Source organism: Gorilla gorilla, chromosome 6, assembly GCF_029281585.2.
Source record: "Gorilla gorilla gorilla isolate KB3781 chromosome 6, NHGRI_mGorGor1-v2.1_pri, whole genome shotgun sequence".
Taxonomy (NCBI): Eukaryota; Metazoa; Chordata; class Mammalia; order Primates; family Hominidae; genus Gorilla; species Gorilla gorilla.
Window position 1 is genome coordinate 56,527,251 of NC_073230.2, and position 13,902 is coordinate 56,541,152.

The window sequence follows — 13,902 nt, forward strand, 5'->3', positions numbered from 1 at the left end:
TTGAAAGTAAGGGGTTAAACTTAGAAAATACTAACCACAAGAAAGTTATGAAATATAACAATTTTAGACAAAACAGACTTTACTAATAAAAGCATTTTTAGACATTTGGAGGATAAAATGTGTGATAAAAGGTTCAATTTAGCAGGAAAATGTAACAGTCATCATCTTAAATGCATGGAATAAATTAATATCAAATAAGATAAAGGAAAATAATTGTATCATTACAAGGAAAAATATAAACTACACTATCAAATGTGGGGGTTGTAATACAACTCTCTTGGCAGTCAAGCATTTAAGTAACATACATACACCTAAATAAACCATCTGTATAGCATAAACTACATGCTTTTTGTTTTTTTTACACCTAAAAGAGAACTCACGTTCTCAAGAACATACACAATTTTCAATTCGCCATGGTCTTTGCATTACATTTTTTCAGAAATAGAATTTGAGATAAATATATTAGTACCAGTACTTTACTTATGAGGGGAAGGAAACACTGATAAAGAAATGGAAAGTGAGACAGGAAAAGGAAAACTAAAGCACTGAGTTTTAAAGCAGTTATCAGCAAGAGTAAATGGAGCTTGTTCTTGCTGAGAAACGGACAGCATAAAACATGCATCTGAGTTCTTCCACACAGGGACGATGGAGCTGGAAAATTGATAGATTAACTCCCATCAGTCATTGGTTGAGTGCTGTTCCTTGGGGGCTGCAAATTCTGGAACACTTCTTGTTCCAGCTCAGCCATTGCACAGTTCATTGCAGAGGCCATGGCCATCGAAAGAAGTTTACAGGCAAGCAGGTGCTGGCAGTTGGAAATCAAGAAAACTGAAGTGGAGAGGAAGAGGCAATAAGGCTAAACTATCAGCAACGTTTGCTACAACCCCATTCTAGTCAATATAACAAATATAAGCACATTTAAGGAATCTGTTCCATATTGTTTAAAGTCTCGGGTACAGTGCAACTAAAAAGTATAATAGTAAAGATATTTTAAATCCACATACATTTGAATTTTTTAAAAAAAGTTCAAAATAACTACACATCAAAAATAAACTCCCAATAAAAATTTAAAGAAATACCCAGAATTGAGAGATAATAAAATTATGTATAGAAACTTAGGAGATGCAGTTATAGAAAGATTTAAAAGAACATTTACAAAAAATAGCTGAAAGTTAATAAGCTAAGCAACTACATTATAAAGTAGTAGGAGTACAGCAAAATAACCAAAAAAAATCGAAGGAAGAAAATAATAACCAAGATGACAGTAGAAATTAACAAAAGAGAAAATACCACAAAAAGGGTCAAGAGAGCTAAATGTTGATAGAAAAACAAAAACTAGTGGAACATATAAATACCTGGGAAGATTGAAGAAAAATAAAATAAATTATAAATAACTATATTAGAACATCAACTATACATATAATATATAGAGAGCCTATATATTTATATATATATAATGATGTGTATATATATAATGTTTATGTCGCTAACATAGTTCCATATATGTGGAAATTATTCAATACATTTTAAAATTTATATTAAATATTTGAATTTCTTTTAGTTTAACATTTGAAGTGCCCCTCAAGTTATAAACTAGTTTTTGGCCACAGGTTTGTACACATAACAAAATAAAACATTGCCTTTGAGATTAAACATTCCTCTGGAGACACTGATGGCATTTTACATGACGCTACAAAATCAAACCGGAACACTGACATTGGTATTACACTTTTAGCTGGATTACAGACATTGGTCAGTTCTATCTTTACATGCAAACTTGTGTGTATTATGCTGTGTCCAGTTCTATAGAAAGAAATCATTTTTATAAAATTTAAAATTAAGTAAAATTATGCTCTATATATAAATTTTAAAGATGCTTATGCATATCATAAGTATGTTTCATAGAATACGTATTTAAAAACAGATGACAACATAGGTGAGGAGATATGCAGTGATAACGAAAGGTCATTTTAATGTTTTAGTTTTTAGATGGGTGGTGAGTTCACGCATTTCATTTTCAATTTATCTTTCTAATTTACGTACATGAAATATAAATATATCAATTGTTGTGGAATAAAATATTTCGTTGCTTATAGAAATTTGGAGACTGTTGTTGATCTCCCTAGGACTGTTGCAGAAGGCATTCCCAAATGCTGACACAGAGATGATAGAGTAAGCATTGCTCTATTGAGTGGATGGGAGGGGAAGAGAGAAAATGTAGGCCTGAGTGGGCATAGCAAGCAAAGTGGCTTTTGTACAAGTTTATGCTTCAGCCTGGGAGCTGTGCACAGTGGATGACACTTTAATGACTAAAGATGGAAGAGACATTCAATGCAGCCACAGGGAAGGGAGGGAGTCCATGGGCATCTGATTGATCACTATCAAAGAAGATTAAGGAAGTTTTACCTCCAAATCTTGGTTGGACATTTTTGTGCTTGGGGGAGAGTTAAGAGAAAAGATCTGAAACATTTTCTCTAAGATGCATTTATCTTTTTACTGGTGCCCTCCAAAGGTCAAGGGTTGAGAGAACAAGAGAGGCTAGGCCGGATGTGGAGAGCAGACACGAGTGCAAAATAGCTACAGGGAAGAAGGAGAATAAAAGTCATCTGAGAGCGAATAAAGATTGACTGAAAGCCCAGGTGGGATCAGATTACACAAGTGTGCCGGGGAGGTTTATTATATTCTTTGAGGGGAGCCTGACAAGGATTGGGTATTAATTAGTCACTGATCTGTATTAAATGATATATATATATTTTTCCAGGCTGTGGTGATTTGGAGTGCATGTAGATTGGTAGGAACAAGCATCCTACCAGGTCAGTTGACGGAGGACTTTACCTTCCATGGGCATCATATGATATGGATTATGAGGACACACTCAACACACCCTCAATTTCAGGGATATTGAAATGCAAATATTTTGATTGAGATAAGAAGATTCTTGGAGGAGCCCACTTATATACTACCCTGACTGCTCTCCATGCTGTGAAGAGGGTTTTTTAAAAAGAACATCACGATCTGGAGAAAGGCAAGGATTAGGTTTGCTGAGCTCTACATTGAGAAGATGAAGGAGAGTGAGAGATTGGGTGCTCCCAGACAATAGTTAGTAAAGGAATTAAAAAGAAAAGCCAAGAAACTACCAAGAAAGAAACTTTGAAATATTCCTTTGATTCAATGCCCATTAAAAAATATGCTCTATGCAAATTCACATCTATATCTGTTTCTAGATCTATGTATGTATGTGTGTGTGTATGTATGTATGTATGTATGTATGTATGTATGTATGTATGTATCTATCTATCTATCTATCTGTATCTATCTTATATGTTTTAAATGAAAGCTGGTGAGCAAGTTTGATGTAGAGACTATCCCTGATTTTAAAAGGTGCTTACAGTCCACAGTGGGTGGGGGTGGGGGTGGTGACAGATAGGTAAAGGAACAATTTAATACTATCAAAAAGGAGGGACGTATTGCTGGGTATGGGTTGTGGATAAATGTGGCAAACCTCAAGTTCATAAGACATAATAAAATCAACAATAATCACAACGGGTACTATTTCTGAGCACCTAACTTAAATTAGGTGCTTTACAGTATCATTTCAACCACAATGTCCTTATCTCATTTTGTTGAAAGCTGCAAACTCTTTAAGGGCAGGAACTAGGTATGTTCTGTTTATCAGTCTACACCGGAGACCTACTGTAGTGCCCAGCTCACTGTAAAAATAAATAAATAAATAGATAGATAATAATAATAAATAAGGGAACTGAATCTGTCCACCACATCATGCTGCACTGCTGGTGGGGAGAACTATGTTAAATCCTAGTCAGCCCTCACCAGCCATCCCAGCCTGGAGCAACTGAGGCTAGTAGGTTGTATTAAGTCCTGTCCCACAGGTTCTGTCCATGGCTTCTCCTCTTTGGCTGGATACTTGAGAGTACCTAATATTCAGCACCTGTCCAAGCAGGCAGACGTTCAGAAGCCAGCTTTCCCATCAGCAGTAGCATTTGTGCTCCAACCTGGGAGCCGTGCACAGTGGATGGCATTTGAATGACCAAGGATGAAAGAGACACCTGCAAACCCATTTGTGGTGCATATGTCCTTCTTTGAAAGCAAACATGGTAATTTGTGCATTTTAAAGTATATAATATATTTGGAGGCTTCAAAGGAAAGGGGGCAACTTGGAACGCCAAGTAAATGACAAATGTATAAAATCATTTTAAAGGAAATGCATGAATAACCGATTTCTGAAAAATCAGTAAATAGCTCTTTCCCCTTCTAATTTTAAAAGTTGGGTTATTCATTTTCCCCAAGACTTTCATTAGCCTTAGCAAATGCGTGCTGTTCAAGCCTCAATTCTTGCCATAAGTGCTATTCAGAGAACATCTGCGTGTAGCAGCTCTTTCTCTGTTTCCAAGCAGAGCTGCGACACTTGCTGAAAGGGAGCTGCCACACTGTTGTGTCATCGATAGGCCCAATCAGGCTGCCTCTTTCAGATGTTGAAATCGCATGTTTTCTGTACAAAGCAGATGCTTCCATCATATAGGACTAAATTATCCTAAGAGGTTGAGGGAAGGGTCTTAGGATGAGCCAAAACAGGAAGCTCTGCAGTAGGCTTCAAATGCTGCTAAATTCTGGCGTTCGTTTATGTTGAAAAGGAAACAATGAGAGAATGGGACAGATGATCAGTGGCATAAAATCCCAACCAAAGCTGAGAAAAAGAAAATGAGCTCATAGTTAGGTTTTCTGTAAAATGGCCCTGTGTGGTTTAGTTAGCAGAGACTCTGGGCTGAAGCTGTGGTCCATGCTCTGAGGGGTCCCCAAAAACGGATCTTGGCAGGTAGATACTCTCTGAGTTTTTAACTTAAGTCAAAGTGACTTCGCTACGAAAAGGGTCTACTTCAGTGAAGAAAATTGGGGTCTGGAAATGAAGTTTGGCATAAGCCAGTTGTGGTTAGGGAATCTGCTCTGGCCGCAGGGTTGGACTGTGGTAATGGTGCTTCCTGTCCAGATTAGGGTGTCAGAATGGGCATCGTGGACTCAGTGGGCTGATGGATCCTGTCCTGTGGGGGAGTCTTCCAGCAGCTGGGTTTTTGACTCTGAGATTCTTCTAATCTTGGAAATGCTATCATTTTTGACCCTCTATCAGCCTTAAAGAAAGACCTCAGCAGGCAATTGTGGCTACAGAAGGCATGCTCAGCTTCCATGGAGACAGGACAAGTGGCCAGGGACCCAGCAATGTGTACTGACGTGCAGAGGCTCAACAATGTGGTAAACAAGATCTAGCAAAACGAAAAGGTCAGAAACACATTTGTAGAGCACTATAATGAAGTCCTAGGCTACCTCATTCAATTCCTAAAATCTTCCGAAAGGTAACTATTACTGTGCTAGATTATATAGAAAATATAGAAGCTTATAGTGGTGAAGTAACTTGCCCAAAGTCATGTGCCTAGTAAATGGTTAAGGCAGAAGGGAGTTTCAGGTGTGGATTATATAGCTTCCATCTTTAAGCTACATCAAACAACCAAGGTGGGGGTAGGGTTATCAGGTAAGTCTTCAGTATTGTAGGGCCCTCAAAACAGACAATCTGTATATCATGGACACAGCAGCACATCTTGGAATCCAAAACCTTGTGAGCCTGGTTCAGATAGACTGCGAAACCTGAAGTTCAGCCTGTGAGATCCAACAGTGATGGAAGCGGAAAGGAGTCACTGGCTTGGTTTGGATGCACATGAGCCCATATACAGAAAGGCATTTTTACCCACCTGGAATACCAGGTGAAGTCCCTGATTAGCCTGGTCCTATGCCCCAGGCAGAGTCAAGAGGTCAGTGCTGCACTTTCTCCAGCGGGATCCAGGATGGGCCTTGCCTGATGACCCGGAATTTTATCCGGCCCCTTTCACTACAGCACTCAGAATTCAGCCAGGTTAGCTAATGTTCACTCACGCTCCTCTCAGTTTGTCCTTCAGTTATAAAAATCAGCATTTGTCAGACGAATTTATTAATGTCTTCCCCAAGTTCAGAAGCTGATTTCTAAATGAATTCCATGACTTTTGCCCTGCAGAACAGGGAGTGCTTACATGCCAGCTGTCTCAGAAGGTGATCAGGAAGTTTGGGGTGAGAAGACAATCCAGGTAGGATGATTCCTGCAAAATAGAGCTGCCGTGTTCCTGCATGTTGTGCCTCCAGCCTGTTTAACGCACAGCTATGTGTGAAGAAGGAAGTTAATAACTCTCATTTTGGTATGTTGGGACATCATCAACATGCCTGTAGGGTTCTAGGTATATAAGGGAACTCCAACATTTAATTAAACTGCCTGCAAACATTGATTCATCTGTTACCACCTGAACGGATTGGTCAGTGAATGTCTGGTGCTCCTTCGGAGAACTCTGGAAAATGGATAACTCAGGGGCAGAAATCTGGTGTTAAAGGGCCACAGGGGGAATGGGAATTAATTCTTCCAGAAATGCCTTAGGGAGGAGCCAACCTACAAATCTTTCATAAGTATGCAAACTTGGGCCAGGATAGTGATGTAAGATCTAGTAGGAGGCAAGGGGAGTGTGAGAACTGTTGGATACTAAATGTGCCTTTGATTCTTAGAAACAGCTGTTTTATGCAGAGATTACTTGAATTTCTCTCCTAAATGTTTGAAAGAAAAACTACTGGTTAATTAGGATTATGCTGACTTTGAGTTAATTTTCTGAATAAGTGTTCATCCCAAAAATTTGTTGAGAACATGTAGTAGATGTTCAAAAATGGAAACAAAACCGCTGGCTAGGGAAATAGCTATAGGAGATCTTGCTCTTTAGTTTTCATGCTTTTATAATTAGGATATTGACTGCAATAATCATCAATGTTCCAAACGGACTCAACTTAAGTATCCATCATTATATGAATTAGTTTATTAAACTCGGACATTGGAAAAGAAAGATCAAAATTTAGTTGAGAATGCCTGAATGCATCCTCTGAAATGAGGGTGGTATTTTTCAGTAGCATAACTTTGTGAATACTTATTTATGACAGACTCAGTGTCATGCACTTAATTTTCTCGCCAGCTTTTGTTTTTGCACACCCATTTTTGGTATGACTCTTTAACCAGTGCAATCGGGAGTAAACCCCATCTTGGTTTATCCTGAATGAGTGGTTCTCAACTTGAGGAACTTTGACTCTCTACTGAAAGGGCCATTTGGCAATGTCTGCAGACATTTTTGATTGTCACAACTGTGGAGAGTGGATGCTAGTGGACTCTAGTGAGTGGAGCACAGAGACGCTGCTAAACATCCTCTAATGCACAGGACAATCCCCCACAACAAAGAATTATACAATCCAAAATGTCCATTGTGCCAACATTGAGGAAGCCTATCCTGACCGAGGTCTCCACCTTTAGCAAATAAAAAGACAGGACACTTAGTTAAATTTGAATTTGAGAGAAACAACAAATAATATGTATGTATTATGTAACATATAAATAATACATTAGTATATATATGTTCAATTGACTATAAAAATCTGATGCTTATTATGTCCCAAGTTTTTATGAGGTATATTTTTTCTAAAAAAAAATATAGTTCATTTGAAATTCAAATTTATTTAGGCATCCTGCATTTTACCTGGCAACCCTAGATCTATCTCTTGTACAAGAATGTGACCTATTCCATGAATTCTAAGCTTTTCTGCAACAGAAGGAAATTTTATTTTGTATGCAGCTTATTGTGCAATTTCATAGGCTTTGTAATAAAGCATGTCTCAATGCAGATTCCATTTCTGACCTACTGTATAATCATGGAGAGGTTATTTAATTTCTTTAAGCCTTAGTTACTTCATATATGTTATGGGAATAATTATGACAACTTCATAGGTTTATTGCAAAAAGGAAATACAATAATGTATATAAAATAACTAGTATTCATAAAGGAAAATTATGATTTTTATTATTGATTTATTATTTTCCTCAGTAATACCTTGAAGTTCTCTGTCAGCCCAGGTTTTATCAAGATATTTTTTCTTTGTAATATATTCAGTGGATTTATAGCAGCTTGCTTTACTAGATAACCCAAGAATGGGTTGAGTTTTATCTTTTCTTTTAATGTTTGTTGAAGTAAAACACAATGATCTAGGGAGCAAATCTTGATTATACTCTTCATCATTTTTCTTTGCAAAGTGAACATACTCATGGGTATCATCCAGCTCAAAACGCAGAATGTTGTCAGCCCCCGGAGACTCTACCATGACCTTTTCTATTCATTACACCTCTAAAAATAATGAATATCTTCATGTCCATCACTATACATTAGGATTTTTTTTTAATTTATGATGAATGGAATTATGTGTTAAGTACCCTTTTGTGTCTGAATTTTCTTTTCTTTTTTAAAAAATATGTTTTCTTAACATTATATCTGTGAAATTTGTCATGTTGCATATAGCAGTAGTTTAATCTTTTTATTTACTGTATGACATTCCATCATGTAAATATGCAAGGCTTTATTCACCTATTCAACTGCTGATGGGCGTTTGGGCAGTTTCCATAGTTTTACTATTGGAAATGGTGCTTTTATTAATATTTTGTATGAGTTTTGATGCACATACAAATGCATTTACATTGGGCAGAACAGTTGTGTTACAAGGCATGCACAATTTTAGTGTTAAGTAGATAGCTATACACTTTTGCATACAGAATGTGCTAATTTATGTTCCTACTCAGAGTATCAGAAAATTTCATTGTCCCACATTGTCTCTACAGTTGAGATTGCCAGTTTTTATAAATGTTAGTTCTTATGGTGGGTAGGTAATATTATCACATTGTGGTTTGAATAACATTTTTCTGTAGTAATGTTGAGCACCATTTCAAATGCTTATTGGCCATAGTAATATAGTGTTTTTTATTATTATTATGCCAGCAAAGCAGGTTCACCATGCAATGGTTATCATTTCATTCCAAAGCATCATGGGCTGCAATTTCTACTCCTTACACAAGTTCAGGACACTTACAAACACAGGTTATATGCAGTAGATTTATTACCTATAGACAACTAGAAAGAGACAACAGAGGCCTAAGATTCATGACAGCCTGATCCCAGAGGCTCAGGAAAGCTGCCAGGACATAGTCTCGTTTGCGCATGCCGCACTTGCACTGTAGCTCAGGAACCTTGGAAACAGTTCTCCTGTTTGTCAAACATCGCCAGACATCCAATTCTAGGAGAGACTGGAACAGAGCTTGGGCTGCTCTGGAGAGCCCCTCTTTATCTCAGAATGTTGCATTGTTAGCACATTCTATAGTTATTCTTAAGAACTATAGACAAGAAATGAGAGAGAACTGGGATAGTCTAAGGCCACATGGAGATCTGTCTTGCACTATGTTGACAGTTTAGAGGCCCCGGCTAGAGAGGAGTCAGGCCCTTTTCTTGTGGGGTCAATTAAGTCTGATCCTCAATTACCTCCTTGTTTGTCTCTCAGACCCTTGGCCGCTATTCAGTCGCCATATGTGCCTCAGAGCCAGGTACCAGACAACCAGGAACAAGCCCACTGAAATTATTTCAAGTCATCAAGCCTAAGCCTGTTTGCCCTGCCTAACCCTTTCATTCCTGCAGAAACCACAAAAAAGGTTTTCTCCTACTGCTGCCTTTATCCCTCTGGCTCAACTCTGATGCTGGTGCTCCCACGAGTGGCCCCCTGTGGCATGGCATGCTGTGTTCTCCCCAGGGAACTGTGAGTGTACCAAAACTGTAAAACTCTTTCAAGCTTCTCTTTTGATCTTCCTCTGGCTTCACTATACCTTATCCACAATAATATGGTTAAATCAGCCATCTGATATCTTGTCAAATGACAATGTTTTCCTCCCATATTTTTTGGGAGGCCTTTGTTTTCCTTGCTGAATTGTAGAAATTTTGTTTTATAAAGGATATAAATCCCTTGTAAGATGCATGCATTTCCAATTTTTTTTTCTACTTTGTGGCTTGCATATTCACTGTCTTACAGTATCTTCTGATGAAGAGTAATTAATAATTTAGCAAATTCCAGTGTATCAATATTTTGCTTTATGATTGGTGCTTTTTGTGTGCAATTTAAGAAAACCTTGCCAACTACAAGACAATGTAGACATTTTCCTATGATACCATCCAGAACCTGTATTGTTTTAATTTTCACGTTTACTTAGTGGTACATCAGAGTTGTTTTTCTTAGTGGTAACACAGAGTTGTGTGTGTGACGTGAAAAGTATGGCATATATGAATGGTGAAGTAGATGTGAAAGATTTATTTTGTTCTTCAGGAATATCTATCTGGCTGACCCAGCACTGTTCCTGGAGTATGCCTCCTGGCATTACAATGTCACCTTTTCATAAATCAGATGATCACATAAATTCATTTGTTGAACTTAAATTTTTGATTTTTATTCTTTCTTTTTTTAAATAATATATTCACTGAAGAATATATTTTAAAAAGAATATATTCTTTTTAAAATAATATATTCACTGAAGTCTATCAGCTTTTTAAAAGCAGGGCTTTATATCCATTCTGTAATTTTTGACATGCCAAATTCTAAATTTTCATTGAAATTAAAACAAATTCTTTTATTTTGATTTCTTTTTTGAACCATGGAATATTTAATGGTTTATTGCTTAATTTCCAAAGATTTGAGATTTCTTTAAGTTATTATTTTGTGAATCATTCTCATCTTAATTGTTTTAAACATTTCTAGTGTTATTTGGTTTGACAATATTTTAAGTTAATTTCCATATGATCAGATTAACATATCTTATTTTTTTAAGACTTCTGTTATAGCTTAGAATTTAATCAATTTTAGTACACATTCACATGGAAAAAAATTGTCTTCTCTTGATCTGCGTTCAAGTTTTATATGTGTGTGGGCTGGGTGCGGTGGATCACATTTGTAATCCCAACAATTTCTCCCAAATTGAGGCAGGAGGATTGTTTGAGCCTAGGAGTTTGAGACCAGCCTGGGGAACATGGTAAGACTGCATCTCTACAAAAATACTAACATTAATCAGCCATGGTGGCATACGCCTGGGTCCCCACCAGCTACTGGGAAGGCTGAGGCAAGAGGATTGCTTGAGCCCAGGAGGTCAAGGCTGCAGTGAGCCATGTTCACACCACTGTATCCTAACCTGGGTGACAGAGTGAGACTCTCTCTAAAAAAAAATAATAATAATAAAATAAAAGGTTTCATGTGTGCTAATTATATTAATTTATTAATTATATTGTTCTCATATTTTATATTCTTTCTGATTTACTTACTGTCATTTACTGTCATTTACCGAGAATGTTACTTAAACATGAAATTAGAAATTTATCTACTCTTTTAAAATTTTTTTCATCATTTTTTTCCAAGTTTACTTCAGTTTTAGTAGTAAGCAGGAAAATTTTTAAGTCTCAGAAATTATGTAATTGGAGGCAAATATATTTTCGGGGACCTTTTTTTCTATTTCTCTGCAAAAGTTAATAATAGTATCCATTCCTGTCTTCCTATGGTACATAACGTTCATAACATTGTTAATTATAAACAAGTCTGTGGAGCCCTGATAAACTACCAACAGGTTTTCTAGGACTGCCCTTGACATAATTTTTGACACTTAACAAATATGACTAAGTTAGTAGGTATATAATTTTTGTCTCCCCTTAAATAGAACCAAAAAGGAAGAAACATTTAAATGTTTAAGCGGATAAATACAATTACTACAATCTTTATTATATCAACCTGTTAGAACATATTTCAATTATAAATGCAACAGAGGGGTTTCAAAGTCAAAATGTTCAATTAAGGCAACTGGTTTCTATTAAATTAACATTTGTGTAATCTATTTTTGTCTTTTATTTTACTTTCAAGCTACTTATGTTATTGAATTTAAGGTGAATTTCTTATAAATAGCATATCATTGAATTCTGTTTGTTTACACACTCTGAAAATCTTGTTACCCATTGTAATGCCTCTGTGACCTAGCTGAATTTCTACCTGATCTTAACTCTGCTTAGCTTTAGGAGACAGGATGTCTGAGGTCAGAAGTTCCCCCTGGTGACCGAACCAGTTAAGACTGATGAGATTCAAGATCCAGCTCACTTGGCCTTTGAAGAACCTCTAACTTCATTATAATTTATTTTCCATACTAAATGACACTCCCACCAGTGCCATGACAGTTTATAATCACCATGACAATGACCAGAAGAAATTATGAAAGGACAAAAAGGAAGACCACAACTCCGGTTCTGAGGAATTCTCCACCCATTCCCAGAAAAGACAAGAATACTCCTCCCCTTGTTTTCAATGCCCAAACCCTTCATTAAAGATGCCCCATATCTGTGACTTTCTGTCTCTCATTAATTGAGAAGTTAATCTGTGAGTCAAGCTCCCACTTCTCAAGTCCATGGCCATTGAATAAAGTCTGCACTGCTTGATGCTCACTTTTGGTTTCATGCATTGTCTTCTCAGCACTGAATAGAAAAAGAACCCATTTTAAAATCAGTAACACTTTGATTTCTAACGGATTAAATTTGCCATTTTATTGTTTTCTGTTTGTTTGATTTGCATTTTGTTCTTCTGTTTCAAGTGGGTTACTTGAACAGTTTTAAGAATTCTGTCTTTATTTACAGTGTTTCGGAGTACAACTCTTTGTACAGTTTAATGTTTTTGTAGGTTTCACAGTATACCCAACATGTGACTTGGGTATACTGTCTATTGGTATCAATGGTGAGTCCTGTGAAAGTTTATTTTCCACTTAGGTCTCTTTACCGTCCTCATTTTTAAATATCATTATCTGGAGTACAAGATAATGTAATAATTTTTATTTCACTAATAAAATATGGTTTATAGAATTCATAAAGAAAAGGATAATATATTATTATGTATCTATATTCCATGTCCAGTTTTTTCTTTCTTTCTGATCTCTAAGATCTTTTTCCTTTATTATTTCCTTTCTGTTTTAGCCAGGCTTTAACAGTAGGTCTACTAGTGACATATCCTACATATCCTTTTAGTTTTCTTATGTCCGAGACTGTCTCTATTTCATCTTCTTACCTTAAGGATAATTTCACCAGTTATAGAATCTGTGGTTCAGTTTTTTTTTTCTTAAACATCATTTGAAAGTTTTGTGTCATTTTCTTTTGGTTTCCAAGATTTTGGATGAAAAATTCACTGCCATTTGAATTGGGGTTCTCTTGTAGATAACATAGTTTCTCCAGCTACATTCAAGCCTTTTCTTTGTCATTAACTTTCAGAAGATTAATTATGATGTTTCTTGATATAGATTTCTTTGGATTTATTCTATTTGGGATTCATTTAGATATTTAAATTTGTAAGGTTTATATATTTTGCTAACTTTAATAAGTTTTTATCCATTATTTCTTTAAGTAGAAATGTTGAATATTTTACTTTTCTGTGTCCCTAAGGCTCTGATCAATTTTTTGGGGGGCAGCGGGGCAGGGGGTTCTGTTTGCTATCTGTTATTCAGACTGGGTAAATTGTAGTGATTAGTCCTCAGGTCCATGGATTCTATTCTCTGTCATCTCTGTTCTACTAGGAAGCCCATCTGGCAAGTTTTAAAATTTTTATTATATTATTCATACCTGGGTAAATTTGATTTGGTCTTCTTTGAGTAACTTCTATTTTTCTGCTGAGATTTGCTAGTACTTGTTTCAAGAGCGTTTATAATTGCTTATTAATTCAATTTTATGATAGCTGCTTTAAAGTCCTCATCAGATATTTCCAACATCTGTATCATTTCAGTGTTGGCTTCAGTTGATTGTGTTTCTCAGGTTGTGATTTTCTTGGTTCTTGGTAAGATAGGTGATTTTCAATTGTATTCTGTGCCTGCCTGTTATATCTATTATGAGATTCTGGATCCTGTTTAAATTTCCTGTTTCAGCAGGTATGCTTTCTGTTTAGATTTAGCATGCAAAT

At 36.3% G+C, this 13,902-nt stretch overlaps 1 long non-coding RNA gene across 1 annotated transcript; it reads left to right on the forward strand.

The window, feature by feature from the left end:
- Positions 1-9,302: 9,302 nt before the first annotated feature.
- On the forward strand, positions 9,303-12,407 carry LOC129534711 (uncharacterized). The gene is made up of 2 exons (XR_008681400.1): positions 9,303-9,699; positions 11,982-12,407. It is a non-coding gene; the product is annotated as an uncharacterized lncRNA (long non-coding RNA).
- Positions 12,408-13,902: the final 1,495 nt, after the last annotated feature.